The sequence below is a fragment of the Fundulus heteroclitus genome, chromosome 17 (genome assembly GCF_011125445.2).
Source record: "Fundulus heteroclitus isolate FHET01 chromosome 17, MU-UCD_Fhet_4.1, whole genome shotgun sequence".
Taxonomy (NCBI): Eukaryota; Metazoa; Chordata; class Actinopteri; order Cyprinodontiformes; family Fundulidae; genus Fundulus; species Fundulus heteroclitus.
Window position 1 is genome coordinate 20,535,558 of NC_046377.1, and position 21,727 is coordinate 20,557,284.

Sequence of the window (21,727 nt, forward strand, 5' to 3'; positions counted from 1 at the left end):
CCATATGTGTTAACATGAGATACCTTAGGAAACAGCTAAAAAGAATGAAAATAGGACGTTCCACCTATTGTGAGGTAATTTCAAGGGTAGCGGGTTGTTTTTTTATTTTTTTTATCCGAATCCACTGGAAATCTGGAATGCCGCTGACAGCCGTGCCGCTTCTCCATTCCTGCCTGATGAGCACGCTGCAGACGATGCCAGACAAATGGCCCACCTGTCTCCTTGAGTTTCATTTTCCACTGGAGCCTTCCAGCTCCTACCTGAGCCGGCGTCAGCGCATTCATGCGGAGAGAGGATGAACCGGGCCGAGCCAGACGGCTTCCTCCAACACAAAACACCAGACAGCCGGCTTGGATTTCAGGTCTTCCTGAATCTGCTGACACAGCGCTCCCAGAGCCAAGACGTGCATCCGTATGGACTCCCAGCATGACATCCAGGTGGATCCCGGAAAGACAGGAAGCTTTATTTCTCCTGTTTCTGCTTCATCATCCCTCACGATAACCAAACATTAGTTCATCATCAGCATTGGGTCAAAAAAAAATAACGACATTAAGGCTGCAGCAGGACACAAAGAAGCTCTAAGTATTTAATGCGAAGTCAGGAGCTCCTCCAGACTGACGCTTTGTTCTCCTTACATATCACATGATCTTATGCATTTTTAACATCCTCACTTTCCTGAGCAGACAGTCGGCTGTATAAAGAGTCTGTAAACGGAGACGGAGCACTGTTATCAAAATATCAGCCACCAAAGAGCCTCGGGTAGCTGACGGAGACCAAAGCAGAAACAAGGAGGAGGAATCTCTCCGCCTGGGCGCAGTCCTTTCTCTGACGTGTGATTAGATCGTTAAAACTTTAGGACTACCAAACTGTTGTGCAAGCCGTTTAAACCAGATCAGGTTTTTTTTTTTTTTAATCTGTCTGCCGAGTGGGCGGACCAAAATCACAGCAGCTTAAAAGCTAAATTAAACTTACAAATATGGATAGTATGAAATATGGACCAATCTGTATTGTTTCCTAATCTAAATAAGTGACAAAAAAGTCCTAAAAACAGAAAGTACCACGCAGTGCCCTGAAAACATGTTCCTATTAAAGATTCCTAAAAATAAATCTGTTATTATTAATCTTTCATTACTTGTTTTATTTTTTTACTTTAAATTTGTATTGAAACAGAATCTTAGAAACTAGAGTTTCAAATTTAAACACAACTGTTAAGTAAAGAAACACCATTTTGTGAAAATTATTTTCTTTATTTAAAAAAAAACACACATTATAAAACTTTTGTTTGATTCATGTGTTTATGCTTATTGGCGACAGAAAAAGGACAATGTGGGCACTGTAGCTACAGAGGTCATCTTTGCAAGAAATGCTAGAAGTAGACCAAAAACAGTATTTTTCTTGTGGGGGGGAAACCCTTTTGCTTTAGAATTATGAAATAATTGTAACTTTATTTTGGATTTAAAGGACGCAACAACGGAAAACAAGGACGCTAAACAGTTCCTACCACAGCTACAACAGATCACATAAGCAGGGAGTAAACAACCAGATCACCGTGGCCACAGCACCTTTTTTTCTGTCAGGTAAGAAAACATGTTTTAATCTTTCCCGTGTCCTCCGTCGGTACAAGACCGCTGCTGATGTCCGCAGATCGCAGTCAATCAATATTTTATCTAGGGATGCAAACAAATCAACTTATGATTAATTATTGATTAATGGTTAATTAAATTAACTGATTGGACGGCCGCCTTCCAGAAGAGGGCGGCCGTCCAATGTGAAGCCGTCCCCAGTCCGGTGTGGGATTATTTTACACCGACGATAGAAAAGCGGAGGGCATTTCCCAACATTTGTAGAAAAAGGCATGATGCCAAAAGCACGGTTGATGGCTTTAATGAGGATTACTGGTGTTTTATGTATTTTATTCTGTTCAACTTATTTGTTTCTGTTCAGTAACCCAATAGGTTTCTGTTTAATAATGTGTGAGAAAACCAACATTTTTGGTTATTCAGTCAGTATGTAACACATGTGGCACAATAAACATAAAATATAGTGATGTGCCTATTTTAAAATTCAGCACATTGTAAAAGAACAAAACAAAACTCCATGTAATGGAAAGGCCCTCTTGATACAAGAGAAAACTAGAGCTTTGATCATTACAAATGCTGCCGAACTCTGTTTCTAAAATGCATTCTTGCACAAATCATTTCTGCACATTCATTTAAAATAGTTTTTAAACATATTCACCTGTACACTGTGATCGCACACTGTCTCTTTGTCCTGCATTGTTTACATTTCAATTGTTTACTGTTAAATCACTGCTGCACTTTATCCTGTAATTTACTATAATTTTCAAGCTGTATGCAACCAAATTTCGTTCTGTCGTTTTGTGCATACAAAATGACAAATAAAGTTGTCTAAGTCTGAGTCTAATTAGTCAACTTTAGGCAAGGCAAGGCAAGGCAAGGCAAATTTATTTATATAGCACAATTCAGTACAAAGACAATGCAAAGTGCATACATGATTAAAATATAGCAAAATAAAACAGAATAGGAGCAAGTAGGAATAAAATATAGAAATAAAATAGAACAAAAAAAGTGGTGATTCAGTTAACTAGGACAGTTGAAGGCATGTGTTTTTAATCTTGATTTAAAAGAACTCAGGCTTTCCGCACTTTTACAGTTTTCTGGAAGTTTGTTCCAGATAATTGGAGCATAGGAACTAAATGCTGCTTCTCCGTGTTTAGTTCTGGTTCTAGGTATGCAGAGTAGGCTGGAGCCAGAAGACCTTAATGGTCTGGATGGTTTATACACTGATAACAAGTCTGTGATGTATTTAGGAGCTAAGCCATTTAAGGATTTATAGACTAACAGAAGTATTTTAAAGTCTATTCTCTGAGATATAGGGAGCCAGTGTAAGGACTTTAGAACTGGTGTTATGTGCTCTACTTTCTTAGTCTTAGTGAGGACGCGGGCAGCAGCGTTCTGGATCAGCAGCAGCGTTCTGACCCACTTTTTAGGCAGACCTGTGAAAACACCGTTGCAGTAATCAATTCTACTAAAAATAAACGCATGGATTAGTTTTTCTAGATCCTGCTGAGACATCAGTCCTTTAATCCTAGAAATGTTCTTCAAGTGATAGAAAGCCGACCTTGTAACTGTCTTTAGATGCTTTTGAAGGTTCAGGTCTGAGTCCATCACTACACCCAGGTTGCGGGCCTGATTGGTGGTTTTTAGCTGAAGCGACGGAAGCTGTGTGCTAACTTTTGATCTCTCCTCTATTGGTCCAAATATTATTACTTCAGTTTTGTTTTTATTCAATTGGAGAAAATTTTGGCACATCCACGTATTGATTTCTTCTAGGCATTTACTCAATGCTTGAACTGGTTCATAGTCACCTGGTGACATGGTGATGTAGAGCTGTGTGTCGTCTGCATAGTTATGGTAGCTGATGTTGTTATTTTTTATTATCTGGGCTAGAGGGAGCATGTAGATATTGAAGAGGAGGGGACCCAGAATGGACCCTTGGGGAACCCCAAATGGGATTTTTGTCATCTCTGATGTAAAGTTACCTACTGATACAAAAAAGTCCCTGTCCTTTAAGTAGGATTTAAACCAGTTGAGTGCTGTACCAGAGAGGCCGACCCAGTTCTCCAGGCGTTTAGATTGACTCTTTAATTGGTAATTTGCATCCCTAGTCTTATCCAAATAAAATTAATAATTAGCTTTAACTGTGACCAAGTTTTTTTTTTTTTTCATGCTAATCCAGCACGTAGCCCCATTCAACATTTCATATTTCGTGTCAGTCTGCCTGGGAAAGCTTTTGTGTTCACCTTGTCTATAAAGAGAGTTGCATGTTCTCCACATGTTAGCAGACTTTAAAACTTCCAGCAGCGGCTCATTATTTGGGTCAGGTCAACGGCTGCAGGGAGGAGATGGGCTGAGTGTCTCTGTGCTGCTGGAAGAAACGCGACAATTTAGGCAGATGGGAAATGAGTCTAGTCCTGGCGGTATAGGCTAATAATACGCTGGGGGATCCCTGAGTTTATATCAATATTGATGTGAATCTTATCCTTATAATTCAGTCTTTTGTATTAACTATATCAAGACATCAAATATTTTAACCACCCTACTCTATTTTATGCTCTAATATATATTTGGTCTTATTTAATATAAATGAGCAACGATTAGCCTTTCGGCCCGCCAGGCTTATCATACAGTTGTGGAAACCCTGATTTTGGCACCTTTCATGAATCCTTTCATCACTGAAAACGAATAAAAACGACAACAATAAAACCAGTCGCGGATGACCTTGAATGTAAACCTAAATATTATATTTGGTACATATCCAGCTGTAAATTTAGTTCACAATACTAGTTATATATATATTATACTCGTAGGACAAATCTATCAGTAAAATTCTGTTTATAATAGTATCCATCTCTATATTTATTCAGTAAAAATCCATGTCCTGTACATATGGAACCATTGTTTGTCCTGCACTTGCTGCTATTGCACTTCTGGTTAGACCTAAACTGCATTTCGTTGCCTTGTACCTGTGTAATGACAATAAAATCTAATCTAATCTAAAATAATTGTGAATTTCCTCCTGAATTTGACTGGGAGCCAGTGGAGCTGCTGTCGTTTCCCACAGTAGTGAGTTGCAGGCAGACCGGCTTCCCCACTCAGCACTTATAAATCTTGTAGTATGCTAGTTTGCTAGGTCTCAAAGCTGCTTGCGTCTCTTCCTCGCTGGATAAATCACCAAATAAATCTTCAGTTGATGAAACCAAATTAAAACAGGACACTTTGGATCGCTACTTTCTTCTCAGGGATCTCTAGATCCAAATTAATCTTACAGTTAATGGACGAGTAAAACTGATGTAAGGAGAGCACGGCTCATGTTTGATATCCACCCTCATTAAAGTGTAACACAGAGCTGTTTGTTGGTGGTTTAATCTGTCTATAATTAGCATGTCTGCCAGCAGCCGCTTTTCACTGTCCCTGCATGTGATGTTCACATGTCTGCTGCTCGCACCACGCCTCTCTCTGCATGCACCTGTCCACAGATGGCCATGTTAGGACCGAGCCTCCTCCTCCTCCGCTAAAAAAACATCTTCATCTCAAACGTTTTTAGGCTTTAGCCTCACAGTTTTGAATTTTGCATCCTTTGTATGTGCAACCCAAAGTTTTTTGGTCATGTCTTCACGGATTTTACAAAGTTATCCCTTCAGACTTTTCTGAATCTGCTCCTTGGGTGCTTCTTTATAGCTGAAGTCAGGCTTTAGATGATAAGGGGCTTCCTGTGGTTCTTGGTGATCCATGTTTTCCAGCAAACACGTTCGTAGATGGAAATTAACAGCTAAAACGTGTCCCCGTTTGCTCCATCCTCCTTCGTGATGTTACGTAAGCGGAGTCACCTCCGCTGTCAGTCTTTTGGTTAACAGCCCCCTCCCTCCCCCTCCCTCTTCTCGCAGTAGATTAAGTGCAGCAGAGAGGGGATTTGGGAGGCTACATTTCGTTAAGGCGACCCATCGACAGCCCATCATGCTTATCACCAGCAGTAATGTAAAAATATGTCATGCAGATTTCTATTTTAAGGCCAGAAAATAAACGCATTTATCCCGAAGCAAGAGACGGGCAGAGAGAAAAAGCTGCTTCAAACCCCGAGGTGGGAGAAAGAAAGTGGCTGAAGAGACAAGAGAGAGATGTCAGGAGGAAATATAAAAGTCAAGTGGGACAGAAGAAGAGAGAGATGTGACTCAGATTAAATTAGGGGGATTTTTAGACGAGAATTATAAATCAGTTTAAACAATATTCCGCTCATTAATAACCTGTTTCATTAATGTAGCCAGCCTAACCTCAATGGGGTATTCCCTCCATACAAGAGTCCGTCTGATTTTACCAACAGGTTTTATATAAGTCGGAGTGATATTGGTATTTTGGAGCGACCCAGCCAGAATCCTGACTTCATTCTGATAGAGAATCTATGGAGGGAGCTAAAGATTAGGGTGATGACAAAAAGCTACGTTCACACTGCATCCTGAAGTGACCCAATTCCGATTTTTCTGCCAATGTGCGACCTGTATCTGATCTTTTCATGACAGTCTGAACAACACAGATCGGATTTTTTCAAATGTGACCCAGGCCACTTGGATACGTGGTCCTGAATCCGATACTTATCTGATCTTTTCAAATGCGACCTGTGTCTGTACGGCCGGGTCGCATTTATCCGACCTGTACGTCACTGATACTCGACAAACGTCACTATTCTGCGTCCTGCTATGCAGAAGCGGGAATAAAGACGACATCCATAGCGGACAACAATGAGGAGAGCAGTCAATGGAGGGAAAGCTCCGGTTAGAAAATAAATTAATGGCCGCAAAATGCACGCCACATTATAATCCATGTTTACTTCCGCAAACACTGAGGACGCTTGCTACGTGTGACATCATCGCATCCTCGAGTGCGCATGCGGGACACTTAGGTTGAACGCATTCACACAGGAGATCACATACAAGTCGCATATATTTGGAAATGTGAACGGACACGCAAAAAAATCCGATTTCACAAAAAAAATCGGAATTGAGCATTAAGGCCTGCAGTGTGAACGTAGCCTAAGAGTCTTTCCATCAAAAGACTGTAATTATCAAAAGATCGTGTGGAAACATGTAAAAAGCTGCCCAGAAATCGTAAGAAGGGTTTGAGAGATGCCGGTCTCGTTTTCTATCAGATTGCCGGGGGTCAGAAAAATGTTGGGCTTCATTTATCAATGAATTCAATAATCTGCATTAACATTGTGACCAAATGTCTGGATTTTGCTGCCAAAGAGCCCAAACTTGTCCAAGTGTGGACTCTGCTAGACCGCTGCAGGTGTGTATCTGGCGCCAAGATGTCAGCAGGAGCTCCTCTAAGGTGCTGTAATTTGCTAGGTGGGGACCTCCATGGATGGGACCTGTTTGTCCAGAAGACCACAGATGTTTGCTCAGATGAAGATCAAGCTTGTCATTTTGTCCCTCAGACCATCTCTGAAGCATTTCTACTCTGTAGCAAGCCACATAATCCTGTTGAAGGAGGCTGCAGCCATCAGGGAATACCAATAAAGTAATGCAGATTTGTACATTAATCAGATTTCAGTCACATTTTTCAGATTTAGTGCACACACATAAAATTATCCAGATGAATTTAACTATCTAGTGTCAAAGGAAACTACCTAATCAATCCAGTTGTACCTTTTGGACTTAGTCACACCCTGTTTTACTTAGAACTGCATATTTTAAAGTTGTTTAAAGGTCTTCCAGTCCCGCAGAGAACCTCTCGGCCACTCTTGCCTGCCCAGTTGGCACGAGGACAGCACAGCTAAATGATTGATACCAAACAAAGCTCTCTAAAGCAGACCTTTAAATGATGGATGATCGTGAGCCGCAGCCAGCACAGACAGAAGGATCGGTCCGAACTCTTCGGTTACAAGGTGCAAAGTGCAGAACCAGACAGCTGAATCAGACACCCGACACGCTGCCCGTGAGGATGTCAGGAGCTGAAGGTGGCAGGAATACTACCACAGATATATAATGTCTAGGAAGGACAACAGCTTGGAGTTAAAAGGGCAGTTAGAGCTGAATGGGTTTCTGTGGGCATGATAAGATTATTTGGCACTTTAATGCAGAGCAATTTGATCAGTCTTGGGTCTGGACCCGGCCATTACAACACCTTGATTCTTTGATAGCCTTTCTGTTGTAGATTGTCTGCTCTGCTTACGGTTACTGTTTGGTTTATTATCCAGTTGGCCTTACATTTGACTTGAATACCTTGATATACCAGGGATTGATGGTTGACTGCAAGGTGACACCCTCCTACCAGTTGGTACGAGGTGCTTATGTCATTACTCTACATTTGTTAGTCTCCCAACATGGTGCCGTGCGTCGCGGCCAAATATCTCCTCCCAAATTAAAGAGCAGCAACAGTTGCTTCTCCAAGGTCATTGCTGATGTCTTTCCTTCTTGGTAGGCCTGAACAATTAATCACATTTTCAATATAATCGCGATTTAAAAAAACGCAATTTCCAAATCGCAGAGGTCTGCAATTTTTGGCTATGTAACAATTAGGGAATTAGACACGTCTATTAGGTGTTGGTAAAATGTTTGAAGGGGGTTTGCCTCCACATGGAAGGGAAGACAGTTGCAGCAGTGAGATAATCTAATTTTATTACTTGTTTTAGAGTTTATATAATCATACATAGCATCAAGTTTTGGTCAATCAGTTTAATACATAGACTTGCTTGTTGGTTGCACTTTATGTTCAACAAGGATTGATGTCCAAATCAACTAAAAGCTGTTCTCTTGAACAATATTCTGATTAATAGAAACATTAAAAGTTCATATTTAAAATAGTCCTTGTTTACAAACATCTTTATTTAGAGGCCATTTTTGTTTGTGGTTAATGCGGAGAAAAGTCAAAATTGCAATTTTGGTTGAAATATATTGTAGGCAGAACGCAATCATTACTGCTCTGAGTTTAGATGCTGTGGGTCTTTTAGCAACTAATTTGCACAGCAAGGAAACAAATTGATTTGTTGTTTGTATATGTTTAAAAAGACATGATAAATAAAACTGGAAAAAAAAATCGTATTAAATCGCAATTTTAAGAAAAAAAATCGCAATTAGATTATTTTCCAAAATCGTTCAGCCCTACTTCTTGGCATTGTGTTCTCACACACCTGTACGCTGCAGATTGGCAAGCTGCGAAAACTCGAAATGCTGAAATATTCCAATTTTACTTTCACCACAACTTTTACAAGTAAATCTTCCACAAGCCACCCTCTTTTCCTCCTGTGCTGTATCTCTCTCCTCTTTGCCCATATAGAAAGCCTTCATATGTTTGGTTGTCTACGTCCTCCTCCTCTGCCCTGTGTGCTTCTGTTGTTGTTTTTGTTTTTTTTATCCTCCTGTGGGTCTCCCTGTGCATCCACCCACACTAACCTGGCTTACACTCTGCTCCAGGCTGCCTTTTGTCTCCGCATATACAGGAGCAGGCTCTTCTCGTTTACAGAACACACTCCAACATTTTACTGTATGCTGCAGTGGCCGCAATATGATTCATGCAAAGCAAAACAAGGAACAAACTGCGCCTTCAAAAAGGGCGGTGGTATTAGGGTAAAAGAAATCTGGACTGTCCATCCGTTCTTTCTGCACGTATGACAGTCTGCTTAAAGATTAGATATTTAGAGTTGTGTACTTTTTTTTTTTTTTTAGGTTGCATGTAGTGCAGAACCAGAATATGATGGATTAAAATAAAACCCTTTAAACGGCAAGATTAAACAGTATTTTGTTTTTAAGTCTCTTAAAAATACACTCTTATGTTCACTGGGTTTTGACACAGTGTCAGTTGGTTTGTTATTATTTCTCCCTTATTTTACCATACCAGACCATATTTATTTATGAATCGCTTAAAAACAGCCAACAGCTGAAACAAAGTGCTGTACATTGCTATAAGCTAAAACACATCCATAAAAAAAGAGATAAAAAGATAATGCATGAAAACGCTTAAAAGAAACAATGAAACCAATTTAAAATGAAAAGTCTAAGTAGTACCACTGTGTTTATAGTATATTTTATTCTGCCTTTATTGTTTGTTCGTTTTAACCGTTATATTTCATTAGTATTTTTGTCTTGGTTTGATTTGTTTTAGTTACTATACAGCCCTTAATTTTTTTTATTCTTTTTGAACTAAAATAGATTTGGGTTTTGTATGATATTAAAACAGTGTGATGCTGGAGTCCAAATTTGTCTTAAAAAGAAAGCACACCCACATCAGACTCTTAGACCTTAATATAATTAAATCATGATAGTATCTCTTGCCACAGTGTGATGTAAGGTTAAATATATGCTGATCTATATGATTTCCTCCACATCCTCCACAATCTAATATTTTCTTATGATTTCCCCAGAGATGGATGATTTACAGTATAGGTACGTTAAGTAAAACTGGGACAACGATTGCTAATTTCCATCTTATTGCCATTTCTCTATCTGTTTCTGGAGTGGAAATGCAGGGGGGGGGGGGGGGGGTTGGCCATATGGTAGCAGGGAAGCAATGTTAGTGGTATGGTTGTTTTTCAATGATGTCGAAAGGATAGGGAAATATATATAACATTTGTATTTATCAGGTATCAGCCAAAACAGCAATATTAAAATATTGACTTTGGTTGAAATTTTTGCCTCTGTGCATCCTTAATATTTTTTTTTTATATATATATACGATAAAAGTTTATTTTTTTGTCTACAGTGGCTGTGAATCCCACAGGATAAACCACAACTGTAGAGACATGTAGAGAATAACTGTGCTTGGACCATTTTCTATAACTCTGAAAACCATGATAATTGGCTGCATACACTCGCTAAATTAGCATGCTAATGTTAGCATACACTGTCTGCTCCGGACACAGGGCAAAGATCAGCTTTATTAGACGAACAATCTCTACACGTTTATTGTGTCGTGGGGGTTCCTAGAGAACATTTTAGAGGATATAAAGGTAGAGTGGACGATTTTTCTGGAAATATAGGTAATAAATGCAGCATTTCCCCTAAAAATTCTGTCTTTATGTGCATTAACTGTAAGATTGATCTCCTTTCTTCCACTTAGCTTCCCATTAATATCACATAATACATACATTATTATACGGGCAGCCACCTTTCTGTTGTTAATTCATCTTTCTGTCTCTCATTTTATGTTTCTGTCTCTATCGTGTAAATTTATACATTGTTATATTTTGAAGTCTACCTACCATTCTTCCTTCTTATTTGAAGGAAAATCTCTTTAAAATCTAGATCTGCCAGAGTTTATAATATTTTGGAGCCTAACTTTATTAAATTTTAATTTTATTACATTTGGGATCTGCTTCTTATCTATTCGTGGGGTGTATCTAGCAACAAAAATGCGTTTTCCAAGAATAAAGCAGCCATTTGTTTTCAGGAATGGGCTAAGGAAGGTGGATTTTTGTTTCCAACAGACAGACTTTGGATGATTTGCAACAATCAAAGCAAACAGTATTTTTGTAAACATCTGAAAATGATCTTAAAGCCGTTTACTTGTTGAGAGCGTGCTGCATTGAGCTTTAATGCTTATAATAATCGAGTTTAAACAGACGTGATCATCCTCATATTTGTGTCAGGCAAACAATCTCAGTGTATTGAAGTAATCAGGGCACCAGATGAAACAAACAATGAATACTTTTTCAGTTGTAGCCCAACAGAAAAACACGGACAAAGGACCCATTTATCCCTTTGAATCCTGCGCTCCCAATGTAGCGATACTGTTTCTGTTGGGGATAATTCTTGGTAATTAAAAAAATTATCTGTAATGTTAGCCCCTTGTTCCCCAATCAGAACAGACTCCACTGATGTCTTCAGATGCTCAGACGTATAATAATTTACTGCATATCCTGACCTTCTTGGGGGGCGGGCAATTTTGTTGGCGGGGTGCCCCCCTTGTTGAATGGTAGGGGAAACACTGGAATGGTAAGAAAGTAACACTGAAGCTAACTGGATACATAAACACTAGAAGTGTGCATCCACAGCCAGCAAGTGGAAACTAACAAGGAGCGTGTGCACGCACATTGGTGTTACCTGAGCGCGTCACAATGATTGGCATGTGGGACAACCAATAGATGAGGTGATCCCCCCAGAACTCAAAGCCAAGAACGATAATCCACTGTACCTTTAAATAAAAAGAATACCAAACCTCTGGATGACTTACAATGTGATGCTGCATTTCATCTCTAGTTACAACTTCTGGGTTTCAAATGGGAAAAATAAACCCTTAAAGGCGGTATTTCAAGTCAGAGGTTCTGTATGAACTCTTATACCTGTATAAAACTGCGATAGCTGCAATTGTTTTGACAGTTGTCTCTTAAATCCATTACCTCTTCCACAGTTTCCGAACTGTTTCTTAAAAGTGTTTCTTTAGTGAGTAAATGAATGAAAGTCAGCCCCTAAAGTCTGATTTGCAAAGACTGGGGTTCTCATTAACCTCTAAACGCAATATGACTGCTAGGTGCAAAACGTGTCATTCTCGCAGTTGTCTACTATTAATCTGTATTCCACAACCATATAAGTAAGTGTGTTTAACTTAATAAATAAATAAATATTTCCCCTTATAGTACCACAGGGGAAATTTGTCTCTGCGTTTAACCCATCCCTCAGGGAGCAGTGTGCTCCCCCACTGAGTGGCGCAAAGGGAGCAATCAGGGACCCTGAGTGACAAACTGAGTTTCGAACCTCTCTAAAACGTAAACGCATGGGTCCCTAACTACTCCCAATAGAATACTGTGAAAGTTAAACACTGTCAGCTTGTGAAGTTCGTAAAAATAACCAAAAATATGAAGTACAGTTATTTAGGGCTGGATGATAGAGGACAAAAAATATCGATAAAATAAAAATCATATTGGATCGATATCAATAATTATAAACTAATTCAAAACATATATTTTAAGTGCAGCCCTGACCATTTTATGCTGTTGCTTAGCAACCCTTTTTTAGATACAGAACTCACAAACACTGAATTCAAACTTTTTTTTATCAAAACTGCAAGTTTTTAAAAGAGAAAAGAACGTGCGCTTTCTGGACCCTTTGAAGGGGGCGGAGCTTGGTGACGGCGTCTGCGTTGTGATTGGTTGGGAGGATTTAACTGAGTGTAATATTAACCTACATGGCTAGACCGCATAATGAAGGAAAACTTTTATTACATTTAACTTTTTATTGACCCTTTTTTCTATCATCAATTTACGTGTATTGATCGTCCAACCCTACAGTTATTAGCAAATCCTGTTTTTCCCGACTTACCTCGAGACAGTTAAGTTGATTGTGACATTTTTCCAATATTTCTTCTTCCCAGAATATTTCAGACTCGTCAAACGCATCATATCTTTGTTCGATCATTTCCCCAGAGTCCCAAAACCATCTTAATTGTTTATACGTAGATGTAAGTATGCTAATAGTAGCACGTGTATGCTAACCATAGCATGTGCATGCAAAGTTGCTTCAAGACGTTGTGGATTGTTTTTTTTTATTTTTTCTTGACAGTTTTCATTGCATTTCTGTGGCTAGAATGGTGATAATTGGTCTTCGGCTTACAAAATAGTTAACTGAACACCAATGATGGATATCTGGTGTTAGCGGTTAGCTTGGATTATTTCCTGTTTCTCCAAACTGAAATCATCCCAGCTACATTTATCACCCAACAGCATCATAAAATAATCCAAACTGTGTGTTTTAAGAGGGAAAATTTAAAGGCAGGATACTGAGTTTATCCGGCCTGAGGACAAAGTGTGTGAGTCACTGCGTTTTGCTGCTGCTGGTGACCTTAATGTGAAATTCCTCTCTGGTTCAAGACGCCAGCTGATGTGGAAACCCCATCCTGTCCCCATGATTCCCTCGACTGATCCAACTAACCTCCGACCTGAGAACAACATTTTATCCTATTAACTGCAATATTTGTGCCTGTCTTGCATCTTGTGGCATTTTTTTTTGTATTCCTTTCAGTATTTTGTCTATTTCTAAATTCACTTAATTTGCTCCTTCTATTTTCCCATTTTCCATAATAATCCCTGGTTATTTTTCCACTACATTTATTATCTTTTGATTAGTTTTACTTCTGTTATGTTTTTTTTTAAATTAATTTTAATAAATCTTTTGAAATCTGTATGATCCCACATATTTTTGGAAATGTTTCCCATTTCCTGTGATTTTTTTATTTTGATTGTTTTCTCGTTTTCTTCATTTGCCTCCATCTTGCTTTTCCTATTTCCTATTTATTTTAGTTCTTCCAAGGTTTCTGTATTAATTTCCATCTACCTTTCTCCTTTTCTGTTAAACATCCCAACACTTACCTCTCCTCGTTTTTTTTTGTTTCCGTTTTCCTCCATTATAAAATTCCATTTTATTCCACTGCATTTATTTTCTTCTGGGCATAACACTGAGAATTATGCAGAATAATTCCTGTTCCCAGTGACGGTTTTCTCTGACCTTTTAACCCTGCTTTTCTGGGGGACGTTAGAGTCCAGCAGGATCAACGTGTTCGGACTCTCTGAGCTGCTTCGCATGCCGGATTATTTTAGCCTCGTCACATCAACATGTGCTGCTGCTGTAGCTGTTGTTGTTCTTCACCGTTTGTTCCTGTACTTTGACTTTGCACATGTTGATCCTGTCTAATCACATCATAAAAATCAGTGGCTGATATAGTTAGTTGAGTGCCGTAAGCCAAACACTGGCATGTGCTCCCCCCTTTCTATTGTCCTCATTAGTTTTTAACCTTTTAAACAGTCTTGGGGAAAAAGTAATTTCCCCACATGGTTCAGCAGCTTTTAGTAATTCCACCATCAGCAGAAATAGCTCTCAGCAGTTTTTTTTTTATTTTTTTGTGACACTTTTACTTTCCAACATCACTTGAGTTGATCAAGGTTTGCACAGATTATTTGCGTTTCAATCAAATTGAGGGCTGGACTTTGACTAGACCACTGAAACAGCTTGATTCTTTTGTTTTCCACACAGTCCCTTGTAGATTTGCTGCCATGTTTGTAATCACTGTTCCGCTAATTCAGCTTCAGATCCTGGATCCTCACATTTTGCTCCGGACACTCTGAGATGGAGCTCTAGGTTTTCTGCTATTTCTCTGAGCTTTGCACAGTTGGGCCTTAACTTATTCTTCCTCTTAACAATTGTTTGTGATGTGCGTTGTAGACAGAGTTCTTTGGTTGAGAGCAGACTTTATGGCTCCATCTGTTACTGACTACCCAGATCATCACACGTCCACTGCAGTGTTTGACAGAAGTTTTAATGCTTTTCTAAAAGGCTTCTCAGTTCATAAAAAGACTTTCCTGGTGGAACATAAAATCTTTTTCGGGTAAATATCAGCTGGAACTTTGTGTTCGTTTTGGTCAGCAGTGATTTTTGCCTTTAAACTCCCCTATGAGGGCATTTCTGCCCAGTCTTTCTTATTATTGAATGAACATGACCTTGACTGAGGCAAGTGAGTTCTGCTGGGCTTTAGCTGTTGTTCTGTTTTTTTTTTTTTCTTGGACCTCCTGAAGAATTCCCTGATGAGATCTTGGAGATTAAATGGGACGGAAACTCTTGCTTGCTTCAGAATTGCAAACCACAAGAACCTCCTGCTTTTACAGACGCTAACGCCAATAGGGACCGTTCTATCGATGATTTGATCAGCAACTTCTGGCTCTTACTTTCAATCTTCAGTTCTTTGGCAGCAGCAAGGGTGTAATTAGTTTCACACCCTTTTGGTTTTATCTTTTTTTGATAACCGTGGAAACTGTTGTGTGATTTTGAACAATCGAGGTTAGATATTTGAACAGTGAAGTTTCTCTGTGCTGATAGAAAATCAGGCAGACACTGAAGTTGCTGTTTATTTTCCAGGGTTTATTGAAGATGCTGATATATGGTGAGATCTGAATGGACAGAAATTGCTGACTAACCTTGCATAGGTTACAGACTCTGCCTCAGCGGCCAATGAAAAGCTCTGCAGACGGAAGCAGCAGCCAATCGGAGAGAAACGGTAAAAACAAACTAAAACAACCAACAAGACCAGAATAAAACCCCCACAGACCATCAGAAATAAACAAATATAGCTCTTAGTTTCTTTTACACAAAGCATCCAACTCTGAGACTTTCAGTTTGGACGACATTTTGGTTTCTGGCTGACAGGAAACATAAAATCTAACCAGCTGAAGGCAGCTGTCACCCTGGCAGTAAAACTCATGTTTAGACTGTGAATCCTGCAGCCATCCCTGCATGTTGGGATATTTTAATCGTCTTCACATCTCTCAGAAACTCTGCTAAGGTCTCACCATCATCATCTGAGAAATAAACCTTATTTATCAGTAGTTCAGCATTAAGCTGAAAAACAAATGAAGTCAGATAAATTAATGTCAAACACGTTTACAATAAATAAAGACTTAAAAAAATACATTTTCACAGAATAAAAAAAAAATGATTGGACTTGTTCCGCCTGAGACTTTAGCATTTGAGCAGAAATGACAAAAATGTGTCGTTTTGAAAGGATTCAGAAAAAACTGAACCCCCATACTACCTAAAGTTTTAATAATTAAAATATCTGAGATCAATTCCCTGCAATTTGCTTTATTTTTGCATGTACTTAATCTTCATTTATTTTCCTTTGTTGCTTTTTACATTTTTTTTTAGCTAGAAATGCATGTAAAGATGAGCAGAGCAGCTTCCTTATTTCTGCTTGTTTAAGAACAAAGTTTCCAGCAGCTTAATGATGCAAAGCAACTTAAAGTTGGCAGCAAATCCTGATTCCCTTCGTTTTAACGACTGATATATTGAAGACAGCGTGAAAGATGTGAGGATGAGACACTTCGGAGCTGATTTTAGTTCATTGGTGAGACCAAACAACTTTTCAGGCCGTTCGGAGGCCTCAAAGCAGCAACAAATCAAATTATTTCGATCAATAAATCCTAAAAATCTTTGAATACGTCGGCAGTTGCAGAGTGTTTCAGTTAGAAACTAATTTTACGGCTTATATAATCGACTGGAAATCAATCCTGTTCTGGCAGTTGGAAGCTTGTATTTAAATTTACTAAAGAGATAAAAACTGGACATTAATTTGGAAAAGTGACAAAGTTTTCATGTGTTTACTGCAGATCGAGCAGTAAAAATGTGGAGAGGAAACTCCTGCAAAACACGATTTGGTCCCTTCAGTGGCGTCTGCTGCAGAAAACTCCAACTCTGGCCTCCGAATATGAACATAAACCAGTTTAAAGACAATCAACTACCCTGACGGTGCTTTTAATCAATAATCTTAAATAAACTACCATTAATGTGATTCTGTCTTATATAACTAAAAAAAAAAAACAAAACAAGTAACATATCTGAATTTTCTCTCAATCCTTCGGCATTTTTACCACATAGCACCTTCGTAGCTTTTACGTAGTTTTTCCAGACTAATTAAAGGGATTTAAACCTGGCAGTTAGGAAACTTGTCGATGACACAAAGCTGCAGCACAGCTTACTTAGAGAAAGCATGGTTGTTATTCTGGCACCTAGTGGAGATATTGTGATGTTTGTGAGAAACATAGGGACATCTAAATTAATCTCAATCCTATTGTAAAGTAAATTTTCAAAATGTGAAACCTGTATATAGCGTCATCAAACACAGAGTGATATATTTTCAGTGTTTCCTCTTTGTATCAATCCTCTCAGCTGATAAAAACCCAGAATAAAGTTAATCAGAAAATTATAATTTTACATCAGGGGTGGAAAAGGTATTGCCCCCATATGCACTCGATAATGATATATATTTCAATTTGTGCACCTTTCCTCCACATTTTTTCCATCCACTAAACTTTCTGTTCATATGCTTGGATGCAGCACTATGTAAACAGCTAGTTTCTTTGGCAGTGAGCTTTTTATGTGGTGGCTGCGCATAACTATAAATAGATAATAAATGTGAGGTCTGCAGTCATACCCAACTTTGTGCATTATAGCCATAACATTTCATTTCTGTAACAATTGTCAATATTTAATGTTTTCACCTGATAGTGTAATCTTCTGAATAACTGAACTTTAGGTTTTTAATTATGTGTGAGTCGTAATCAACAATACCAGCAGAAATAATTCCCGAAATATAACACTGTTTGTATAATTAATCAATACGAGTTTAACTTTTTTAATTGAATTTCTGAACTTATTAAAAATTAACAAGATACCGCTGTAATTACAGACGTGACATAAAATGGTTTGGGTCTGACTCAACCGACTGATTAGGATGCTGAATATTTTATTTACTAGGACCCGGAATGTCTGGAGTGTCTAGAATGGCCACCAGAGGGCAGTAGGTGGTTGACGGCTGAGGTGTACAGATGCCTCTGAGGTACATGTGACCACCCAGGCGTCATAACCATCTGGTTTTTAAAACTTCGACTGATGGTCAGAAGAGCTGATAGCAATGTCTCTCCAGACGATGATGCAACTAGACTTGAAAGGTTGTTCAAGCAATGGAGCACTTTTTTCTGGATTAGTCTGGGAAATACAAAACAAATGTATGTTTTTTTTCTTCCTGTTCCTGTTTATGTAAAATTTTTGCCTTATTTTCATATACCTGTCCTGGCTGCACAGGTGTATAAAAATGAGATTCATATCATTTAAACTCTAGAGTCGAGAAAATTACCTTCTTAAGGGGTCTTACGTTTACGGTTTAAATGTAAATTGGATGTTTGTATAAAAATACAGACTGAAAATCTCAAAGTTTGATTATGGTAAAGTAATTGTTTAAACTTAATGCAGTTTTTTTCCCTTTAAACATGAAATTCTCCATCTTTGATTAAATAAAAACTCTTCCGTTTTCCTGTTTTCACAGTTTATGCAATACTTTTAAATCAATTTGTTAAATAAAGTTTAATTTGTTGGTTTTCTTGATGCTGCATCACATCTGAAGCGATACTTAAGTGTGACTAGATTCACGTTACAACCACAAGCTTCAGTCTATTTTATTGGTATTTAATGTGATAGATCAACACTAAGCAGCACATTATTTTAAAGTGGAAGGAAAATTATTGCTTTAACATTTTTTGCTGAAAAAAATCCAGACAATGTAGCACACATTTGTATTCAGCCCCTCTCTTTTTGACACCCCTAAAAAAAATCCAATTCAGCCAATTAAATTATGACCTCATTAGTAAATAGGGTCCACATTAATATAATTTAGTCTCAATGTAAATCCACCTGTTCTGTTTCTGGCTTCAGAGGTTTGTTGGAGAACATTAGAGAACAAAACTTGAAGACCAATGCACCCAGTAGACATGTCAGAGAGAAAGTTGTGATCCGGTTTAAAGCAGGGTCGGGTCCTACAACAACATCCCACCCTTTAAACATCTACCATATGTTTCTGTTAGATGCATGTTTCTGCATCTGTTCAATCCTGCATCTGGACGTCCACCTAGATGACAAGCTGGACAAGGAGAGCATTAAGAAGCAGCCAAGAGGACCCTGGTAACTCTGGAGGAGTTGCAGAGAGCCACAGCTCAGGTGGAAGAATATGAACGGTAAACTTCAGATTCACAAATCTGGTCTTTATGGATGAGCGGCAAAAATAACGCCACTCTAACCATATGGGAGACATAGCGATCAAGTGGAAGAAGTTGCTCTGGTCAGATTAGACAGATATTAAACTTTTTGGCCTACAGGAAAAAAAAAAAATTCTGTGTGACAGAAAAGTGACATCCCACATCGTCGTAAACACACCATCCCTATAATGAAGCAAGGTGGTGGCAGCATCATTCTGTGGGAAAGCCGCTCCTTAGCAGGCTAAAGAAGATGAAATACTAGAGAGTAGGATCCCCTTCCAACAGGACAACCAGCCTGAACATAGAGCCAGAGCTACAATGGGATGGCTGAGATCAAATCAATGACGCGTTAGAATGGTCTAGTCAAAGTCCACATTTAATTCCAGTTGACCATTGATGCTATTTTGTAAAGATGTGTATAAGATTTCAGTCTGTAGTAGTGAAAAACTGTTGGAGACATACCCTAAAAGACTTCCAGCTGTAATTTAGTAAAAGATGGTTCTGCAAATTGTTCACTCAGGGGGGCTGAAAACTTATGCATGCCACACACTTTCCAGATTTTTATCTGTTACAACTTAAAAAAATATATGATTTTCCTTACACTTCATAAAAATCCCATTAGAACCTATAAAATACATAGAATGTTTTGAGCTGTACATTACAAGATGTTGACAAGTTCAAGGTTGTACTGCAAAGCCGCAGAGATATACTGGAGCATTTGCTCGTCCAAACATCAGGTGGCGCTGTAGCAAACCCACCTGATCCTGTCTTGTAAGTTTGGACTTAAAAAAAAAAACGCGTCTTTAGAACATAATGTCGGCCCATTAGGAGCAGTCACGTCCATCGGTTCTTTCTGTCCTGCAGAAAAACCCGTCGCTCTCACAGCTCTGCTTCCCTGTCCTGATGCAGCAGCAGCAGCAGCAGCGCCATTTTACTGGCATGCAGAATGACTAATGCTGCTCTGCAGAGGAAACACTGAGTGCCTCTGCAGATCCATCAGCCCTCCCTGAACCGAAACGTCCCACAGCTCCAAGGCACATGAAGCAGGATCCTCTCCCTGCTCCTTCCTCTTCACTGAAAACATCAGAGCGAGCAAACGAAGGGGCCTGATGAGGGACGGATAGCCAAAATAAAACAGGCTCGCTTTCATTTCTCTCTGGTTTTAGTCTGGAAAGAATCTATTTTTGGTCCTGGCGGAAAGTGGCAGTGTTTGTGCTTTCATTAGATTTTTTTTTTTTACTCAATTTGTAAGCCTTTAATTAGAATTCATATAACATCTATATGATAATAACTCAGATGCTGATAAAAACTGATTTAAGTTTATCAGCCTGAAAACCGACTTGTTTTGAAGTGTAATTCCTGATTTATCTGGAAATGGGTCACTTGTCTAAGTAACCAATAAGCCCACAGAAGAAAAGCAGATAAATTCAAGCGACGCCTGTTGGTCTTCAGTAATCTGGACTCCTGTTGTTGTCCTGCACATAAAGTTAAACTCAGATGTTTCCCAGATGAAAACCAGCCTTACCATATTTTTACTAACATTAAATTGGATAAACTTGTCCTGCTTTAGCTCTGTGAGGATTACCAACATCATTTTTTTTTTTTAGCTCAGAAGTTTTCATTCATTTACTTGGTATTTGGTAGAATCGCCTTTTAAACTCTATGATTTTTGGTCAAATGTTTTGGATTTCCTTCTTCAAGCGTCTCTTGGTGCTTTTGCTTAAATTCTGGCCCAATTCGGACATAACTGCTGGAACTGGGTGAGAACTCTTAGCACATTTTCAGCTCTGCCCATAAATCGTCCATTTGAAGGAAAGCAGAGCTTTGTGATGGGCGCTCCAAAAACATTGACCTGAAGCCACTTTGTATCTAATGTGGTGGTGGAGACCCATGTCTGCCCAAGCATGCAGTCGAAAAGGAAAGCTGTCGATGTACCGCTCCGTCTGCACTCCGACCCTCACCTAAGAGCTCTGGATCATGAGCAAATGAGCAAGATCCTGGATATAAGTGGCTGAATGAGCTCACCCCGGAGACTAGCTCAGCCTTAGAGTAGGAGGAGGAGCTCTGCTATGCAGGGAGGTAGAGACACTGCTTCTTTTCATCAACAAGAGCCAGTTGAGGTGGTTTGGACATCTGATCAGGATTCTCCCTGGGCGCCTCCCTTTGGGGGTTTTCGGGGTGCGTCCCACTGGGAGGAGACCCTCGGGAAGACCCAGAACTTGATAGAAAGAGATGTCCGAGTTTCTCTCCCTGACCTGTTTGTCTCTTATTGCATTTGCAAACTGTAATCTGGATTTTTGTTGCCTTTTCTTCCCCATTAAGCGGCCTTTTGGCCTCTATAAGGTGAAAGACTCAGTTCTCTGTAGAGACATGGTTGCTAAAGTCAGTCAGGATCTTCACAAGAACATCTGCTTTTGCTGTTGGGTTGATGCTCTTATTTAGCACATGTCTGGGACACAGACTGTCCGTCCTGAGCAATATGACAGCTGGCCATTTTCATGGTGTTCATACTGGCATATGATTGAATAAATGAAAGAGGTACCTTCAGACATTTAAAAATCAGACACAAGGATGAACCGCACTTTTTGAAGGTACACTGTTCACCTCCCGGCATCTTGGTTGGTTCATTTTCATCTTTCTATGA

General features: G+C 39.1%; 1 long non-coding RNA gene across 1 annotated transcript in view; it reads left to right on the forward strand.

The window, feature by feature from the left end:
- Positions 1–1,467: 1,467 nt before the first annotated feature.
- LOC110366728 overlaps positions 1,468–21,727 on the forward strand; it is a 66,298-nt gene continuing 46,038 nt past the window's right edge. The window contains exon 1 of the long non-coding RNA XR_004933126.1: positions 1,468–1,577. This is a non-coding gene — a long non-coding RNA (uncharacterized LOC110366728). The remainder of the gene's footprint in view (positions 1,578–21,727) is intronic.